This window comes from Cynocephalus volans, chromosome 3 (assembly GCF_027409185.1).
Source record: "Cynocephalus volans isolate mCynVol1 chromosome 3, mCynVol1.pri, whole genome shotgun sequence".
NCBI lineage: Eukaryota > Metazoa > Chordata > Mammalia > Dermoptera > Cynocephalidae > Cynocephalus > Cynocephalus volans.
In genome coordinates, this window is record NC_084462.1 from 50,104,218 (window position 1) to 50,120,512 (window position 16,295).

At 44.2% G+C, this 16,295-nt stretch overlaps 1 long non-coding RNA gene across 5 annotated transcripts in view; it reads right to left on the bottom strand.

Annotated features, from left to right (window-relative positions):
• Positions 1 to 15,207, bottom strand: part of LOC134373012 (uncharacterized) — a 39,114-nt gene extending 23,907 nt beyond the window's left edge. The window contains exons 1-6 of one of the 5 annotated variants that reach the window (XR_010022924.1): positions 14,804 to 14,871; positions 14,585 to 14,655; positions 11,613 to 11,731; positions 9,915 to 10,003; positions 3,903 to 4,233; positions 1,929 to 2,318 (exon numbers count right to left, since the gene is read on the bottom strand). This is a non-coding gene — a long non-coding RNA (uncharacterized LOC134373012). Of the gene's footprint in view, positions 1 to 1,928; positions 2,319 to 3,719; positions 4,234 to 9,914; positions 10,004 to 11,612; positions 11,732 to 14,584; positions 14,656 to 14,803; positions 14,872 to 15,144 lie in introns of those variants that run through there. The other 4 variants (XR_010022923.1, XR_010022925.1, XR_010022922.1 and 1 more) reach the window with 4 other exon arrangements.
• Positions 15,208 to 16,295: the final 1,088 nt, after the last annotated feature.

Here is a 16,295-nt window from a genome sequence, read left to right on the forward strand (position 1 = left end):
TTTGTAGCTCTCCTTTTGGTAGAAAGACATTGTTCTTTGGAGAAAAGTGTCATTTCTCCACCTTAGTGCTTATTTCACCTGGGATAGCTCAACAAGAGGGTCTACTGATGCTCAGCCAACGAAGGAAGGCAGAATAAGACATGTGGTAGGCCACCATGAAGAGTTTTGATTTCACCATACACGCAAAGGAAAGGTTTTAAGGACAAGAATTTTATCATCTGATTTTCTTTTTAAAAATTATTAAATGTCATATCTTAATATTATCATTATTATTGAGGGATATGAGTTGATTGACATATGTCCAAAGGCAATGTCCAAGATGCGAAGGAACTAGAGACTAGACACCCAGGGATGAAGAGATGGCTGACTTTATGTTGCTGGAGAAAGGGGGCCATGATGAAAACATGAGTTCAGACGTGGAGGTGCCCATGAGACAGCCACGTGGGAATACCCAGCAGGCCTTTGGCAAAGGTGGTCTGAACGTTGCAATGAAGAGGCTGGGCTGGAAGCTCAGATTTACAAGTTATAACCAAGGAAAGGAAAGTGGACACCACAGGAGTAAGTCACCCCCAAAATGTGTGTTAAGTAAGAAGAAGAAGGGGCTGGCCAGTTAGCTTAGTTGGTTAGAGCATGGAGTTATAACACCAAGGTCCAGGGTGCAGATCCCCATACTGGCCAGCCACAAAAAAAAGGAGGAAAGAAAAGGTTAAGGATAGAACCCTCAGGAAAGCCCACATTTGAATGGAAGATAGAAACAAAATGCCAAGAAAGGACACTGAGAAGGAATAAACAGGAGACTAACAAAGACAGTGTTGTCTAAAAAGAATAGCCACCAAGGACAAAGTCCTGTGCTAAGAGCTTTACAACACACGCCAACTCGTTTAATCCTCACGGCGATCCTAGCAGGGAGGTAACATCATGATCCCCCAGTTTACCCTTCAGGAAACCACAGCAAAGAAGGTTTAAGCTATTTGCCCAAGAATACCAAGCTAGTAAGAGGTTTAACTAGAAACTGAAACCAAATTGTCTGACTGAAAAAACTACACTTTAATCTCCTGCTAAATTAAAGAAAAATAAGGGCTAAAAATTGTGCCTTTGGACCTAGCATTTATAACAAAATGCTAAGAAAAACCCAGGGTTTCAGCTCACACATTGAATTGGGGGCTGTGACTCCCACCCCCGGCAAGCCCTTCTTCAGTCATGGGGCAGAACCAAAAATGACAGCAGGTGCAGTGCAAGCGTGAAGATGGAAAATTTCTCATTATGGATTGCATTTTCTTCTCAATAAAGCAAAAATTACTCCCCAAAATAGATCTTCCCAGACAAATGAGTAAGTGGAAAAACAAAGAAAACACATGTACAGTCTATTATATACAGCAAATGAATTCAGTATATTAAAATGTGGAAAGCAAAATATTGATTGTATCTTGAACACTGTAATTTCTCGCTCTTATCCTTAACAGTCTGGTAGTCCACATGAAACAGCAATTCCTGCACTCTTAGGAAATGTTTTCTGGCAGGCAGCAAGAGATGAGCTCCAGCTCCACCTCATCAAAGAAAGCCAAGCTTGGACTAATTGGTCCAAGCCATCCCACAAGAATGGTCTCCTGCCATATTGAATGAAACAGTCTGTATTAGTCCATTTCTGTTGTTTACAACAGAATACCTAAAAATGGATAATTTATAAAGAAAAAAATGTATTTTTTACAGTTTTGGAGTCTGGGAAGTCTGCAGTACAGGAAACCCATCTGGTGAGAGCCTTCTTCTGAGTGGGAACTCTCTACAGGGTCCTATGGTAACCAGGGTATCCCATGGTAAGAAATGGCATGAGCAAGAGAGGGCTAAGCTTCCTTTTTTTTTTTTTAATACAATTTAATCACATGAATTTAATGTGACAAAATGCTTTCCTAGAATCAAACAGGTGCTCAAAACAGGAACATAGGACACATTCTGCAATGAGAGCTAAGCTTCTGATTTGCTCTCCTTACAAAGCCATCAGAACCACATCCAATTACTCCATGAATGGATTGATCCATTCATGAGGGCACAGTCCTCACAATCTAATCACCTCTTAAAGGCCCCACTTTCCAAATACCATAATCAGATTTCCTACGTTCTTAGCACTATTACAATGGGGGTCAAGCTTCAAAGAGCTTTGGGAGAACATTCAATCCATAGCACTATCCTTACAGAAAAGAGATGAAATTTGTTGCTTGCCTTGTACTTTGAGGGATACTTGGCTTTGCCAATCTCCTCCAGTAGAGGAAAAATCAGGTGGTGCTCAAAACCAAAATAACAATCCCAGCACTGCTGAGGCTCTGGTGATGGAGATTAAGAGAACCAGAGAGATTAGAGAGAAACCTGGGAGGTGGGATTGGAGCTTCTCTTAACGGCTGTGCTCTACGCAGCAGCACTTGCCTGACCCTGCAGCAAGCTGGGGAGAGCTGGCAGAGGGATGGTCCCTCTAAGGGTTGGGATATGGAGAGGTGCCAGCCCTTGGGGGACTCTGAGTCTGGAGGGCACAGCTAACTGACTTAGGTCTGCACTGACTTAAGGCCCCAGAGGTCTCCACAGGTAAGTGCATTGAAGAGAGACAACAGGACACTGGAAGGGAACCACCATGCCTGCTGTGGGGTAGGGTCAGGAAAAGCTGCTGCAGTTATAACACTGAGCTGAGTCTTGACAGATGAGAGTCCCCAGGCAGATCCAGAGGACTGATAGCATATCCAGGCAGAGCGAGGCTTGGGACAAAAGCCTGGCCATGGCAAACACTGGGGAAACACTAACCAGTGGTGACTTGCCAACCTTAGCATGCAGCAAAGTTGCCTGCAGAACCTGATTAAAAATTAAAAGGCTGATTCTCCAGCCCAACCAGTAAAAAATTTCCAGTTCCATAGGTCTGGGTAGGAGCCCAAGAATGTGCGTTTTTAGTTATCATTCCACGGAATTTCTATGCAGGAGTCCCTAGGAGGAGCTGGGAGCATCACCACTGAGTGTACTCGGCTGGCCCCTAGGGAGGAAGAAGGCAGGCACAGAAGATGAGAATGGTGGAATAAACAGGGCCTTTTACTCCTGGAGGCTGAGAGCTCAGGAGGCAGGTTGCCTTTAGAAAGACCACTCTGAGCAATGGTTGCCTCTCCACCAAAATAGAAGCCACAGGATCTGCTTTTGCTGCCACTATATTGCTATCTGAGTGTTTAGCACATAGTAGGTACACAGTAAGTATTTCTTGAATAAATGAGTGGGTGAATGAATGAGTAAATGAATAGCGGCAGGATAGAGGATGGGCTAGAAGAAGGTTGGGGGGGCTAGAAGGAGGTTGGGGAGGCTGGAAGGCTCTTACTGTGGTCTGAGCATGGAATGAGGACCTATTCCATGACAGGGGAGTGGGGTAAACAGGAGGGACAGAACTCACTATCATTCCAGCATATTCCAGGCCATGGAGGCCTCACAGCGCTTTTTAGAGGCATTTTTATATTTCTGGAGTATTCAGGAATGTCTACAAAACTAAAAAACTTATGAGATATAATCGGGATTGAAATGTACTCCAAAGCTTGTCCTCCATCCCACCCCAACCTTGGGAAACATGATTCTCCAAGCACAGACAGCTGGGCAGAGGGTTGGCCCTCCCGCTTGATCCAGATCCGAGCACACCCAGACCAGGCGGACACACTCACAGTCCATTCCAGCCAGAGGTTTCATTCTGGACCTGGCAGGCATCTTGGGGTTTTCGTGTCCTAGAGACATTTAACTCTGTACTTAATTTAGGTTTAATAGGCAACTATTATGTTAAATAGAGACCAGCTGAACTGATTATTTAAGACATAGTTACGGTCGTTTAACAACTAGGTGGTTTGACTGCTACATCTCAATAAAGGTTTTCCAGTCCCCGCTGTTATTACCATTTCTCATTCTCTCTTTAACAATTGCCTGAGGGCCCGGAAGCTCCCAGCTCTGCTTCTTCCTTTGGTTTCCAGACTGGTTTCTTTGCCAGGTGTCTGAGTATCCATGAGTATCCACGGAGATTAGGAAACTGGAGCTGAGCCCACATGTGGCTGTGCAGGAGGGTCTGGCCCTGCAGAGGAGTGGGGCTCCTGGCCACACGCCAACCACCTGTCAGCAGGATTCCGGACTTGTCTCCAATGGCAATATGGCTTAGTAGAGAGTTCAGAAGGCACAGCTGAGCCCAGGAGGTGACTGAGTCAGTTGGGACTCCTCTAGGGAAAAAAGAGTCTGCATGTAAGAAAGAGAACCATATTGATTACATCAGCACATGCTGTACACAGGTGATGGTGGTCAATGTTGCACCCCAAAAATTATGTACAGTCATGCTTCAATTAAAAAAAATTAAAATAGAGAATCAGGAAGAAAACCATGGGGGTACTAATTCTCTAGAAGTTTCCTCTAGTGCAATGTTATTTAAAAGGTGATTCATGCACCAGTGCTGGTCCTCAGCCTGTTCTAATTGGACCACAAATTGAGAATGAGGATTTTGGAACCCGTGTAGCAATTTGAAATTGCCACAATATCCAACCATGAGCGCAAGGGAACCAGCTACTGGATCAGGGTGCAGATCAGTTTGGGCATTGTCGAACTCATGTGCAGAGGTGCAGGTGGCCCAAGCTGTAACTAGTCATGTGTGGTGGGACCACATATCAGTCCACCAGGAACTGGAATCTTAAAACTGTGCTTTCGGCTCAGGCACTCAGAGTAGCACTGCTTCAGTGCAGTGTCACTTGTGGCATCTGTTTCCCCACTCTGCCTGTGCACTTTTGAACACATAGCAGGACTTTAAAAATCTTCCTCATGTACATTTAGAAATAGTTAAAATGGTAAATCTTATGTTATATATATTTTACCACATAAAAAAGAAAAGAAAAGAAAAGAAAAATCTTCCTTAAACTGAATCCTTCTGTCTCCAGGTTCAAATGGAATCTATTTGTCTCCTTTTTAGAATTCAAGACAGACTGTGAATATACTAAAAACTGCTGAATTGTACACTTTAAAGGGGTGAATTTTGTGGTATGTGAATTATATCTCAATAAAGCTGCTATTTAAAAAAGACATAGAGATGATAAATGATAAATATAGACAGACTATAAATGTCATTCTGTATCAAAATCAAGGAGACTAGGCACAAACGTGTTTTGCACAAACTACGCTGGATAATCTCCGTTTGCCCCTCCAGATCCTCTCCCCACTCTTCTGTGCTGCCCGGGGGCCGGTCTATACAGACGGCATCACTCTGAAGCCTGTCCTAAGCAGAAGATCAGAGGTGAAAGAAAAGAGGGCAGGGCATTTCCTCCCCAGTTCCCACCCTGCTGGGCCACAGTCTGGTAGTGGCTGTGTAGTCTCCCCCAGCTGGCACTCTGTCTCTCGGAGGTAACAGCTCCCTGCAGTTGCTAGCCTAAAGGTGCTCCACCAAGCCCAGCTGGTCCCCTCAACACTGCTCACATGTAAATAGTTCTTCCACCAGATCTTTCCCACTGCTCTTTTGGTTTGTGCCATTTCGCCCCTGCCAGGACCTGATGGATACCCTATTCACCCCTGATCTCATGAATCTTAGCTGAGTCACACCTACCTTGTCTGGCTCTATTAGAAATAAAACCAGCTCTCAGTGAGACACAAAACACGGGTTGATAGAACTAAGGGCAGAGTGAGTTGGGAGAATCAAGATGGTGGAATAGACAGTCCCCAGTGTCACTCTCTCCCACAATTGACCAATTTACAACTATTAAAAAAGCAATGGCAGCCAATCTGGGGCCACTAGAGCTCAGGGGAAGAGGAGAAGAGGCCTACAGAGTTCACGAAGGTGGGTGAAGCCACAATGAGAGAAAGAAAGGACTGCTCCAATTGTTTCAAGCCCCGGCCATTTCAAGGCTGGCCCTAATGAGCACATGGAGCAGGAGCTGGCAAAAGCTGCAGCTGTGCCCTTCATATGAAGTTGCTTGGAGGCTACAGGGGAGAAGAGGGCCTTGGTGGCCCCGAGGCCAGCAAGACCACTGACAGGGTTCCCATGGACCCACACAGGAGTGAGGGACCACAGACAACTAAAAAAAGGAGCCACTCAGAGGCTGGTGAGTCCCTGCAAGGGACCAGCACACAGACCATTCCATGGGAAGTGTTTGGAGTGTGGACAGTGGGGGAGACAGGCCCACCAGGGGAACACTGGGGCACAGCATGGACAGCTGATCTGACCCTCAATCAGCACAGCTCCACTCAGTGGAGACTAGTCAGGAGTATATAGATCTGCAGTGGATGCAGTTTGCTGAAAATACTCAGGCCCAGGCCAGAGTTTCCACACCACCCAGGTGTACCAGACCTCACAAGACCCAGAAGTGCTTAAAAGATCAACAATTAAAACCTGAGCTGCACAAAAAGCCTTCTCCAGGGAATCAGCAGCAAAACAGCATTTTAGCTCAACCACAGGACTCAAGTGCTGGTCCCCACAGGAAGTTCTCCCACTTTAGAAGTAAGCAAAGGACAACAGAGTAGCTCCAGTGTAGAGTTTAAGTGGTGGGGTAGCTAATAATCCAACATAGAAGTGAAAGAAAACACAAAAACCCACAGATCAGAGACAAAGTTCTAATATTAACCAGTAAAGTTCTAACACCACCAGAGAACACCTATAAAACCTAGAAGGACAGGAAGCCCCCCGAACTCCTGAGCTGGGGTGGGAAGGGTATGAGGGCCTCAGCCATGCCCCAACACCCTCTGCAGTCAGGCCAGCCCCGCCCCCCACCTCCACCTTCATTTCCCTACCCCCCTCCCACCTGCCCCTCCCACTGCTCCAAAACAACATCTTTGAAGGTAAAATAATAATAATAAATAATTTTTTTAATTAAATAAAAAGAAAGATAGTAGTGGTCATAATGACTGTGAAGTTGTATTTCATTGTGGGTTTTTTGGTTTGGTTTTGTTTTTGATTGTACATATTTAAGGTATACAACATGATTTTTTGATATTGTGTTTATGATTTACATTTCCCTAATGATTATGATGTGAAGCATCTTTTGTGTGCTTTTTGGACATTTGTATATCTTTGGAGAAATGTCTATTCAAGTTGGTTGTTTGGGGGTTTTTTGTTTTCATTTTTGAGAGGCAGCTTTTAAAATAAATCTGTTTTTTCTGTGTGTTTGTTTTAAAAAAAGAACTAAGGGCAGGTGTGAAATAGATGAAAATGTTAGCTGCTGTAGAATTATTGAATAGCTTTATTCTGGGTAAAAATATAAATCCAGATAGATAAATCTGCTGTTAGACAGCCTTACAAATGGAGGACACACTCTTACCCAAGAGCTGCCAAGCCTTAGAGCCAAGCACTTACCCACTGGAAGCTTGGTGGAAGAAAAAATATCACTTAGAAGGGAGTCCCAAAGGGACCCAAGTCAATCACTGGCATTCACTGCTGAGTTCATGACTCATATTTCCAAAATGTCCACCAAACATTTTATCTTGTAATCTTGTAAGTGCCTCAAAACTCTCCATACCCAAAGCCGAGGCCAGGAACCTGGATTCCTCTCTTTCCTCACAGTCCAAACACAACCAGTTGTTAGACTTTCTAAACATCTTAAATTCCTAAATCCCATTCACTCCAAGGATCCAGATTTCATTGGGATTTTGGTACATTGTATATGCTTGGAAGTAGGCCACTAAGGGGAATGAGGAATATGCAGAGATTTAAATATTTGACAGTTTTTTATCTTATGTCTTCACTGCCAACATTTTTCCTTTTCAAGTATATTTTTACTTGTCTCATTTTAAAAGTTAACATTGTGTAACAAACCATGGCAACCAAGTCCCATCTCCAGCAATGGCTTTAGGAGCAAACACAAGACCCAATTCTTTCGGCCAATGAGAAATAAGAGGAAGTTTTATGGGGACTTTGGGGGAAGTTTCCCAGCCCTTAAGGAAAATCAAGAAGACAAGGTGGTCCCTCTCTCACTGGAGATGCATTTGGCACCAACTACTCCTGGAAGCCTCGTACAAACACCGAAAGAAATTGCCTTAGGATGATGCCATTTTTATTTTCTATTGCTATATAACAAATTATCACAAGCTTAGCAGTTTAAAACAACAAATATATTATCTCTCACTTTCTGTAAGTCCGAATTCCAGGTTTAATGTGTTTGGATTCTCTGCTCAGGGTCTTATTAAACTGAAGTCAGGTGATTCTAAACAGCCAAATTATCTTTGATGAGATGAACGAAAGAGGAGGAGGAAGAGGAAGAGGAGATGATGATAATAATAATAGTTAACCTTAGTTATCAAGCACTGTTCTGAAGTATTTTTACTTTTATATTGAATCACTTAGTGCTATGAAGTGGTTACACGGCTACCCCCATTTTGCAGATGGTAGAACTGAAACAGAGAAAAGTTAGGTAACTTGCCCAAGACAATACAACTAGCTAGTAAATGGTGGTCTAGGGTGCAAACCCAGCTAGTCTGGGCCCAGAGTCTGCACTCACTGCACTGAACCACCTCGTGGTTGCCCGCACTCTGCACCTCTCCCTTCCTGTTATATAAAGTCACCATGATACCTTTCCTTATTGTTTAAATCAGCTCTAAAGGAATTTTCTTTACTTGCATCCCAAAGCATTCTAATTAATATTAGTAATGTCAATAAAATATTCATCATTTGCCCCCTCACTCCGTATTATCCCTTTTACCTACTTTCTCGCTCTCAAAGATTATCTTTTTCTGTTCTACATGATCCTGAACCCATAATCAATCCTCTGTAAATGCTTTGTGTGCCCATTCAAAGTAATTGTTCTCATGGAGGGCAGAAACTCTAATGCAAAACATGCTAGAAATGTGGGAGTTTTTCATTGTCATAAGGATGGCAGGGGATGAAGTGCTACTGGCATTTAGTAGCCAGGAGACAAGGATGTCAGATGTCTCAATGCATGGACTGTTCTGCACAACTTCCAAGTGTACTTACAGACATCACATAGGTGAAAAATCTGCTTATGGTATCTGAGCTGAAATCCTAACTCTGGTTTAGATATATAACCAAGGTAATTATTTTATATAGATTGAGTTTTCCAGGAATGCAATTACTATGAAAACTGGTTCTTTGTTTTGTTAAAAACTTTTCCAAGAGTTGTTCATTTTTGACAATCCTATCACCTGCAGCAATGGTATCCCGGTTGTTGATAAACACACCTTCACAGATCTATATCTGAAGCTACCCCATTCTCAATATCCCCATGACTATGTACAAATAGATATACTTAGCCCTTATTTGAAAAGGTCATATATTGCTAAAGTTTCAAAATTATTTAGTTGAATATTATATTACAGCCCATAAATCCAAAGGTATTCACCAAGTCTTCTATTTCATTATTAAATACAAAATATTTTCTTATAAAATATTTCCTGTTATTTCTCCTTTATTCGACAGTGAAAGCCATATTATTTTAATTATATAGGTAGGTAGGTGGTATAAACTATGAATTTCCTTTCAGGAGAGCAGACAGGGCATTATAACATAATTGCTGATGTGGAGGGAGGCTGGCCTGGGAGGGCTGGTGGTCACTGGACTGGAGTTTCAGCCGCCAGTGCCACCACCACCTCGTATACATCCACCACATGGCACAGACAGCTCATTTCCCTTCTCTCTCTCTGCTTCACAGGAATATTATGAAAAAGACATGAGACAGCCGGTGAGTTCTTTGAAGAACTCACTGTGCTAGGATTCTTGGAAACTCTCTTCTCCTAGTGGATCTTTTTACAAATAAGGGAACACAGGCTCCGAGAAGTCAGGCTGAAATGGCCAGCATTGTTCTGCCCCTCACAGCCCGGCCCAGCCCCTGACAGCCCACCCAGAACCTCCCAATTTTGGAAAAGTCCCAAGTGAAGTAAACACCATAACAGCAACATTGACCCCACAGGCCAGGGACGGATCATTTACTCACTCAGTCATTCTACAGCCGTCTGTTGATGCCAACTGATGGCCACTCACTGGCCTGGACACTGAAGATAGGTCTCCCACACAGACCCTGCCCTGCAGGAGAAAAGAGAGAAATACGTGCTGTGACTCCCAGGCTAGGGCTTCCCAGGCTCCGTGAATAACGAGCCCTGGAGAGGGATAATAATGTTCGCTTGTTCACTCAAGAACGCCACGTGACTGGTGACAAAAATGTCCCACTTCCCTGCCAGTTAACACAGATACACTTCAACAAGGCTTTTTGGGTACAGTATTTCGGCCTCCAGTCAAACTCTAGCTGTTTAACCACCCACGGGCCGAGGCTGCTCTGAAGCATGTGAGCTCCTCTGGCAAATGTGTCAACAGAAGGTTTGGGGCTCTGCTGCTTTGACTACAACTAGTTCTGACATGCTAAAGCCTGAAACAAATTTAGGGGAAGAAGGCCTCCCACATGCTTCTCACAGGCCAAGATACTGAGCATCAGAAACACATTTTCATCTGAGCCTCCATGAAGTGAAAAATCGAATAGTCATAAATCCCAAAAACAGTAATGGGGAGAAAAAAAAAAAAAAAAAAAAGCCCAGGAGATGTTAGGATAACATTGCTATAGCAGGATCTTTTCATTTATGGTCCAAAAAGAATCATGATCCAAAATGAATTGATAGATAGAATTGGGGGTGAAGGAGTTAAAAGGAAAGACTTCAGCAGCAGCTCTTCAGAATGAGGCAAATCAGATTTTGGAAGGGAGTTTTCAAATGGTGTTTATTTCAAGCCTTGACAATGAGCAGGTAAAAGCCTTTGGAAAGCAGACCTTTCTGAATGCCTGAGACCAAATCAGAGGTCATCTTGGAATTATTTACACATATCAGGGTGGGCCCAGTGTGAATGGTTTAAACCTAAAGCTTGCCCAAAGAGTCCACCCATCCCCACCTCCAGGAACCTCCTCCAGGCACATTTCTCACCAGAGTCATTTCCATGCCATAAAATGACCCAACTAAAGTTGTACCTTCTGTCCAGAAAACATTCTCTGGTCAGAACCCTCATTTAAATTCTGCCCCAAATATTCCACTTTGTGTTTAAAAAAAAAAAAGTTACTTTAACAGAGGCAATTTGTAACTGAAACCACTATTTCTAATTTTTGCTAGAGAGTTACTGACTAATTTGTGAGTCAAAAAGCTGGATTCAGCCAGTTCCGGCCTGAGAGGAATGTGCCTTCCCTGTCTTCCCGCAAATTACAAACACAGGGCTGGTGTCCATCCCCTGGCTCTTGGAATCCAATTTTTCATCATAAATTCTGAGAGAAAAGACTCGCCTGGGTGTCTACATCGCCCCAGCCTGTGTTCCCAGACAACTCACAAGCATCCCGACCTTCATACGTCTCCCCAAAGGCCAGCACTGTAGACCTGCCAACAGCTGAAAGTTATAAATAGGACAGTTTGGGACAGCAGGGGATCGAGAAGGAAAAACTAATAAGTATTCAGATGCAATGGGCCAAGAAAGCTCTTTGGAGAGATAAAGAAGAAAAATATTGGTGGTTTGCTTCAAAAACTGAAAGAAACAGTTCACACAAACTTCATCGATTAAGCCAAGTTGGTCAACAGGGAATCTGACCACAAGAGAACTTGAGCAGTTTCTTTAACATAGTGACCTTACTTGGGAATGTCACTTCCTCAGATAAGATTCTTACCCCACTGGTGGGCCTTTGAAAGAAGAAGCTCAGTCATCCATGTTAGTTGCTGGGGAGGCAAGTAGATCCTCCAGAGTGGGAATTCCACAGGAAACCTGAACCATGGCACAGTGCACCTGCTGAACACAATGCATGACCTCATGATGGGGGTGCCTCAACTGCACAGCACACATGCAGAAGATCTTCCATTTATGGGGGTGACTGATTAACATCTGTCTCCCCACCGAGACCCTAAGCTCCATCTCCGTGGTGCTTGCCACTCAGTTCCCAGTGCCCACTACAGCTCCTGGTGCGTAGTAGGCTATCACCATTTCATGCCTTTCCTGCCCAGCCTGGCATGTGCTTTCCTCCTCAGGGCTCTCACTTCACTGAACTGCCAACCCGGTCTTGCTGTCTTAGTGTCATAATCCATTTCTGTTGTTCATAATGGAATACCTGAATCTGAGTAAATTTATAAAGGAATGAAATGTATTTTTTACAGTTTCAGAGGCTGGGAAGTCCAAAGTCCAGGGAACACATCTGGTGAGGGTCGTCTTCTGGGTGATGACTCCACAGTAACTCAGGGTATCACCTGGCAAGGGAATGGCCTGAGCAAGAGAGCTAACCTTCTCACTTGCTCTCCTTATAACGCCATCACAACCACACCTGTAACCATCCATTAAACCATCAACCCATTACTCCATGAATGGATCGATCCATTTATGAGGGCACAGTCCTCACTACCCAATCACCTCTTAAAGGCCCCACTCTCACCACTGTATGGGGGTTAAGTTCTAACATGAGCTTGGGGAGACATCCAAACCACAGCACTTAGTCTGTTCAAGCAGCTATAACAAAAGACCATAGACTTGGTGGCTTCTAAACAATAGAAATGTGTTGCTCACAGTTCTGGAGGCTGGGAAGTTCAAGATTAAGGCGCCAGCAGACTGAGAGTCTGGTGAGGCTTCCTCATTCACAGCTGATGCCTTCTGCTGTGTCCTCACATGGTGGGGGAGGTGAGGCAGCTATCTGGGGCCTCTTCTATAAGGGCACTAACCTCATTCAAGAGGGTTCTGCCCTCATGACCTAATCACCTTCCAAAGGCTCCACCGCCTAATCTCACTTTGAAGATTAGGCTTTAACCCGTGAATTTGGGGAGAACACAAACATTCAATCCATAGTGCTGTCTGTCTCCTCTTAACAGCTTACTGTCTTGTCTTAGCTAACTTAATATTGCCAGCACCTCGAATGTTGCATGGCTCATGGATGTTTATGGAATGAATGAATTGCTCCCTCAGGAAGACACACACAATTTGAAGAACCTCCACTTATGAGGCTTCCCTATTATATACATTAACACTTTATAACTTCTCTGTTTATCCATGATGTCACTTATTCCTTCTCTAGAAGTATCTCCAGCTTGGGAATTATGAGTAATCTGTTCCTTTATAAAACAACTTGGGAAAGCTGGACTGTAGAAAGAGAATGAGAAACCGCAAAAGGGAAACAATACCCTATATTCTACTCAGATTGATTCCTTAGACATTTTCTGACATGTCAGGATTGGGAAGTTTTGTATGACTATGAGATTTTTTCCACTCAGGGACTACCCATCGCTTTTTGTAGGACTTTGGTTCTTGGAATTTTGAGATCTACCCTGAATACACAGGAAGCAGATTCTCCCTTCTGTTCACCCACCACAACTAGGCTCATTCTTAAAGCCTGGCTGTGAGCACCCGCCGATTTCCAGTTGGCCCCAAGTCCAGTGAGCCAGTCCCTGTGCATCAGGGGGCCCCCTTTGTGTGGCTGACTTGTGCTCTTGGAGGAAGCTGAAATATCAGTAATAAATGAAATACACATCAGCCTGCTTGCTTCTCTCCAAATACATGAAAAGCCTCCAAGTACTTACCCTTCCTATTCACAATGAACTTCTGTTCTATATACACAGTGCTGGACAACTCTCTAAATCAATTTTGTATCCTATGAAAGGGTCATAAGCTATAGTTTGAGAACTACAATGACAATGAGTGAGTGACAAAAGGTGGGTCTGAGGGTGTCTGTCCCCAAAACAAACAGAAGGTAATGATCTTCCCCTAAGTTCTTCAAATGACATTTTACAGTCAGAAATTCATTTTTAATTGCAATCAATTGCAATCATCAGTTTTATGTGTCACCTTGGCGAGGCTACAGTCCCCAGTGATTCAGACACTAAGCAAGGTGTCCCTGTGAAGGTATTCTGTGGATGCGATTAAAGTCTACAATCAGTTGACTCTAAGTACAGAAGATTATCCTAGACATGGGGGGCGAGGAGGCCTAGTTTAATCAGTTGAAAGGTCTTAAGAGTAGAACTGAGGCTTCCCTGAAGAAGAAATCCTACCTGGGGACAGCAACATCAACTTGTGCCTGAGAGCTTTAGCTGACCTTCCTGCCCAAAGGATTTCTGACTTGCCTGCCTGGCCAGCCCCCCGCATCAGATACACTATTCCTTGCAATAAATCTTTTAAAAAAAAAAATACACACACACACACACACACACACACACACACTCCTGTATACACAGTTGATACAGTTGACCCTTGAACAACTCAGGGGTTAGGGGCCTTGACCACTTCCCTCGCTGTGCAGTCAAAAATCCAGTATAACTTTTGACTCCCCCAAACTTAATTACTTAACTAGTATTAAAATGTGCTGCACTTTCTCTGGGGTTGAGGTTACACCACATTGCACTATTAGCCTACTAATAGCCTACTGCTGGGTAGGCTACTTAACTGTTTGGTTAGGTATGTCACACAATCAATGAAATATCTAACCACAAACTTTTCAACATATTTATTGGAAAAAAAAACCCATGCATAAATAGACCCGTGCAGTTCAAACCCATGTTGTCCAAGGGATTGCTGGAGATATATATATGTATACATATGGAGGAACCCTGACCGATCCACACGTACACCTGCCTGCAACTAGCAAAAGATGCTCAAGACAGTACTCACCATTCGTACTCACAATGAACTTCTGTTCTATATATTCAGTGCTGGACAACTCCCTAAATCAATCTTGTATCCTGTGAAAGGGTCATAAGCTGTAGTTTGAGAACTACAATGAGAGTGAAACTTCCCATACACCCTCCATTGGAAGGTCTGAGTATTGGAGAAGTTGGGGCAGACATGCTTCTAAGAAGAATTCTCAAGGAAAATGTACTCAGACTGTACCTAGTGGTCCTGCTCACACACTGCTGTGAAAGGCTCTCCAGGCAACCCCTGGCAAAGCATGGACACTTGCCCTAAGGGAGGGGGAGGAGAACGGTGTCAGAGCCAGTAACCCGGAGGTCCCCTAAGAGACACAGAGAGGAAGGTAGATATACTGATGGGCTCCCTGGCAGAGCAGAGCACTAGAGGACAGGCTGTTCCTTTCCAGGAGCAGAAAACAAGCCAGGAAAACCCTTGGCAGGAACCCAGTTGGAGAAAGCATCCTGGAGCCCTGGGACAAGGTTTTGGCAGTAGGAGCAATGTGATTCCCGTAATTTTGAGACTATAATTCAAAAGGCCCTCACCTGCTGTGCTGATGGGCCCAGTGCAGGTGACTTCAGGTGATCACACACACCCAGAATGGGGGGTGCCTGCCATAAGAACATTCATGGGGAAAGAAATCTGAGGATTTAGCTTAGCATGAGCTCAATCTGAAAAAATTATTTTTTAAAAAAACTCTCACTAAATATCAGCAACAACAAAAACCTATTGTATCAGCAGGGTTCAGTTGCAAATAACATGAAACACTCTACCTAGTTCATGTGAAAGGGACTTAATACAGTGACTTAGGTCCTTACAAAGCTGGTGAAAGGGCTGGTGGGGCAGGCTCAGAGCTGAGCTTCTGGGAACAACTCTCAAAGGACAAGCTGCTGCCTCAGTCATGGTCAAGAAGCCAGGGTATGAGGAGGCCACTGTCTCAGCTGTCACCAGAGCCACCCCATTGCCTGCTCTGACTGCCTTGCCTCCCCGACACTGGGACCTCTGCTGCAGCTGTCACAGGAAAACCCAACACACCCACAGTCATGCAGAAGCAGTGGAAATGCAGCCCCTCCTCTCCTTCCAAGCCTCACGGGCGGTCCGCTGGGGGGAAGCCAGGCCGCCAGCCAGAGCCGAGCTGCAAGGGACTGTGGGCAATGGAGGCTGCAGCTCGGCAGCCTCCAGGGGGAGCATGGCAAGTCCCTCTGAAGGATTCATCCCACCCCACTTCCCATTTATATATCTAGGAACACAGATAAAGCAAGCAAACAAATTTTGAAATCCTACCTCTGAAAGCGTAGGACTTGCAGCTGACCTACTGCTGAAATCTCGGAAGCAATGATATCAGATACAAGACCCACAGGGTGCATCGTGAGGGCACAACCAGTGGCTGCCAGGGGCTCTGTCGTGTGTGAGAAGCAAGTAAACATGGGTCAAGAGAAAGTTAAGAGACACTTCTCCCTCTCCTGCTGCCTGTGCCCAGATTCTGAAACATGGGGTCAGAAAACAGTGCAGCCATCTTGGACTGTAAGTACTGTTCTTAAAGATGACAAAATTCTTTTTTACCCCCGAACTCTCCCTCCACCCACCTGCAAATCCTCAGCACAGAGTTTAATGGCACAGGTTCTAAAAGCAAACTGCCTATGTTTAAATCCTAGTCTCACCATTTATAGGTCTATTTCCTTTTCTAAAAAAAAAA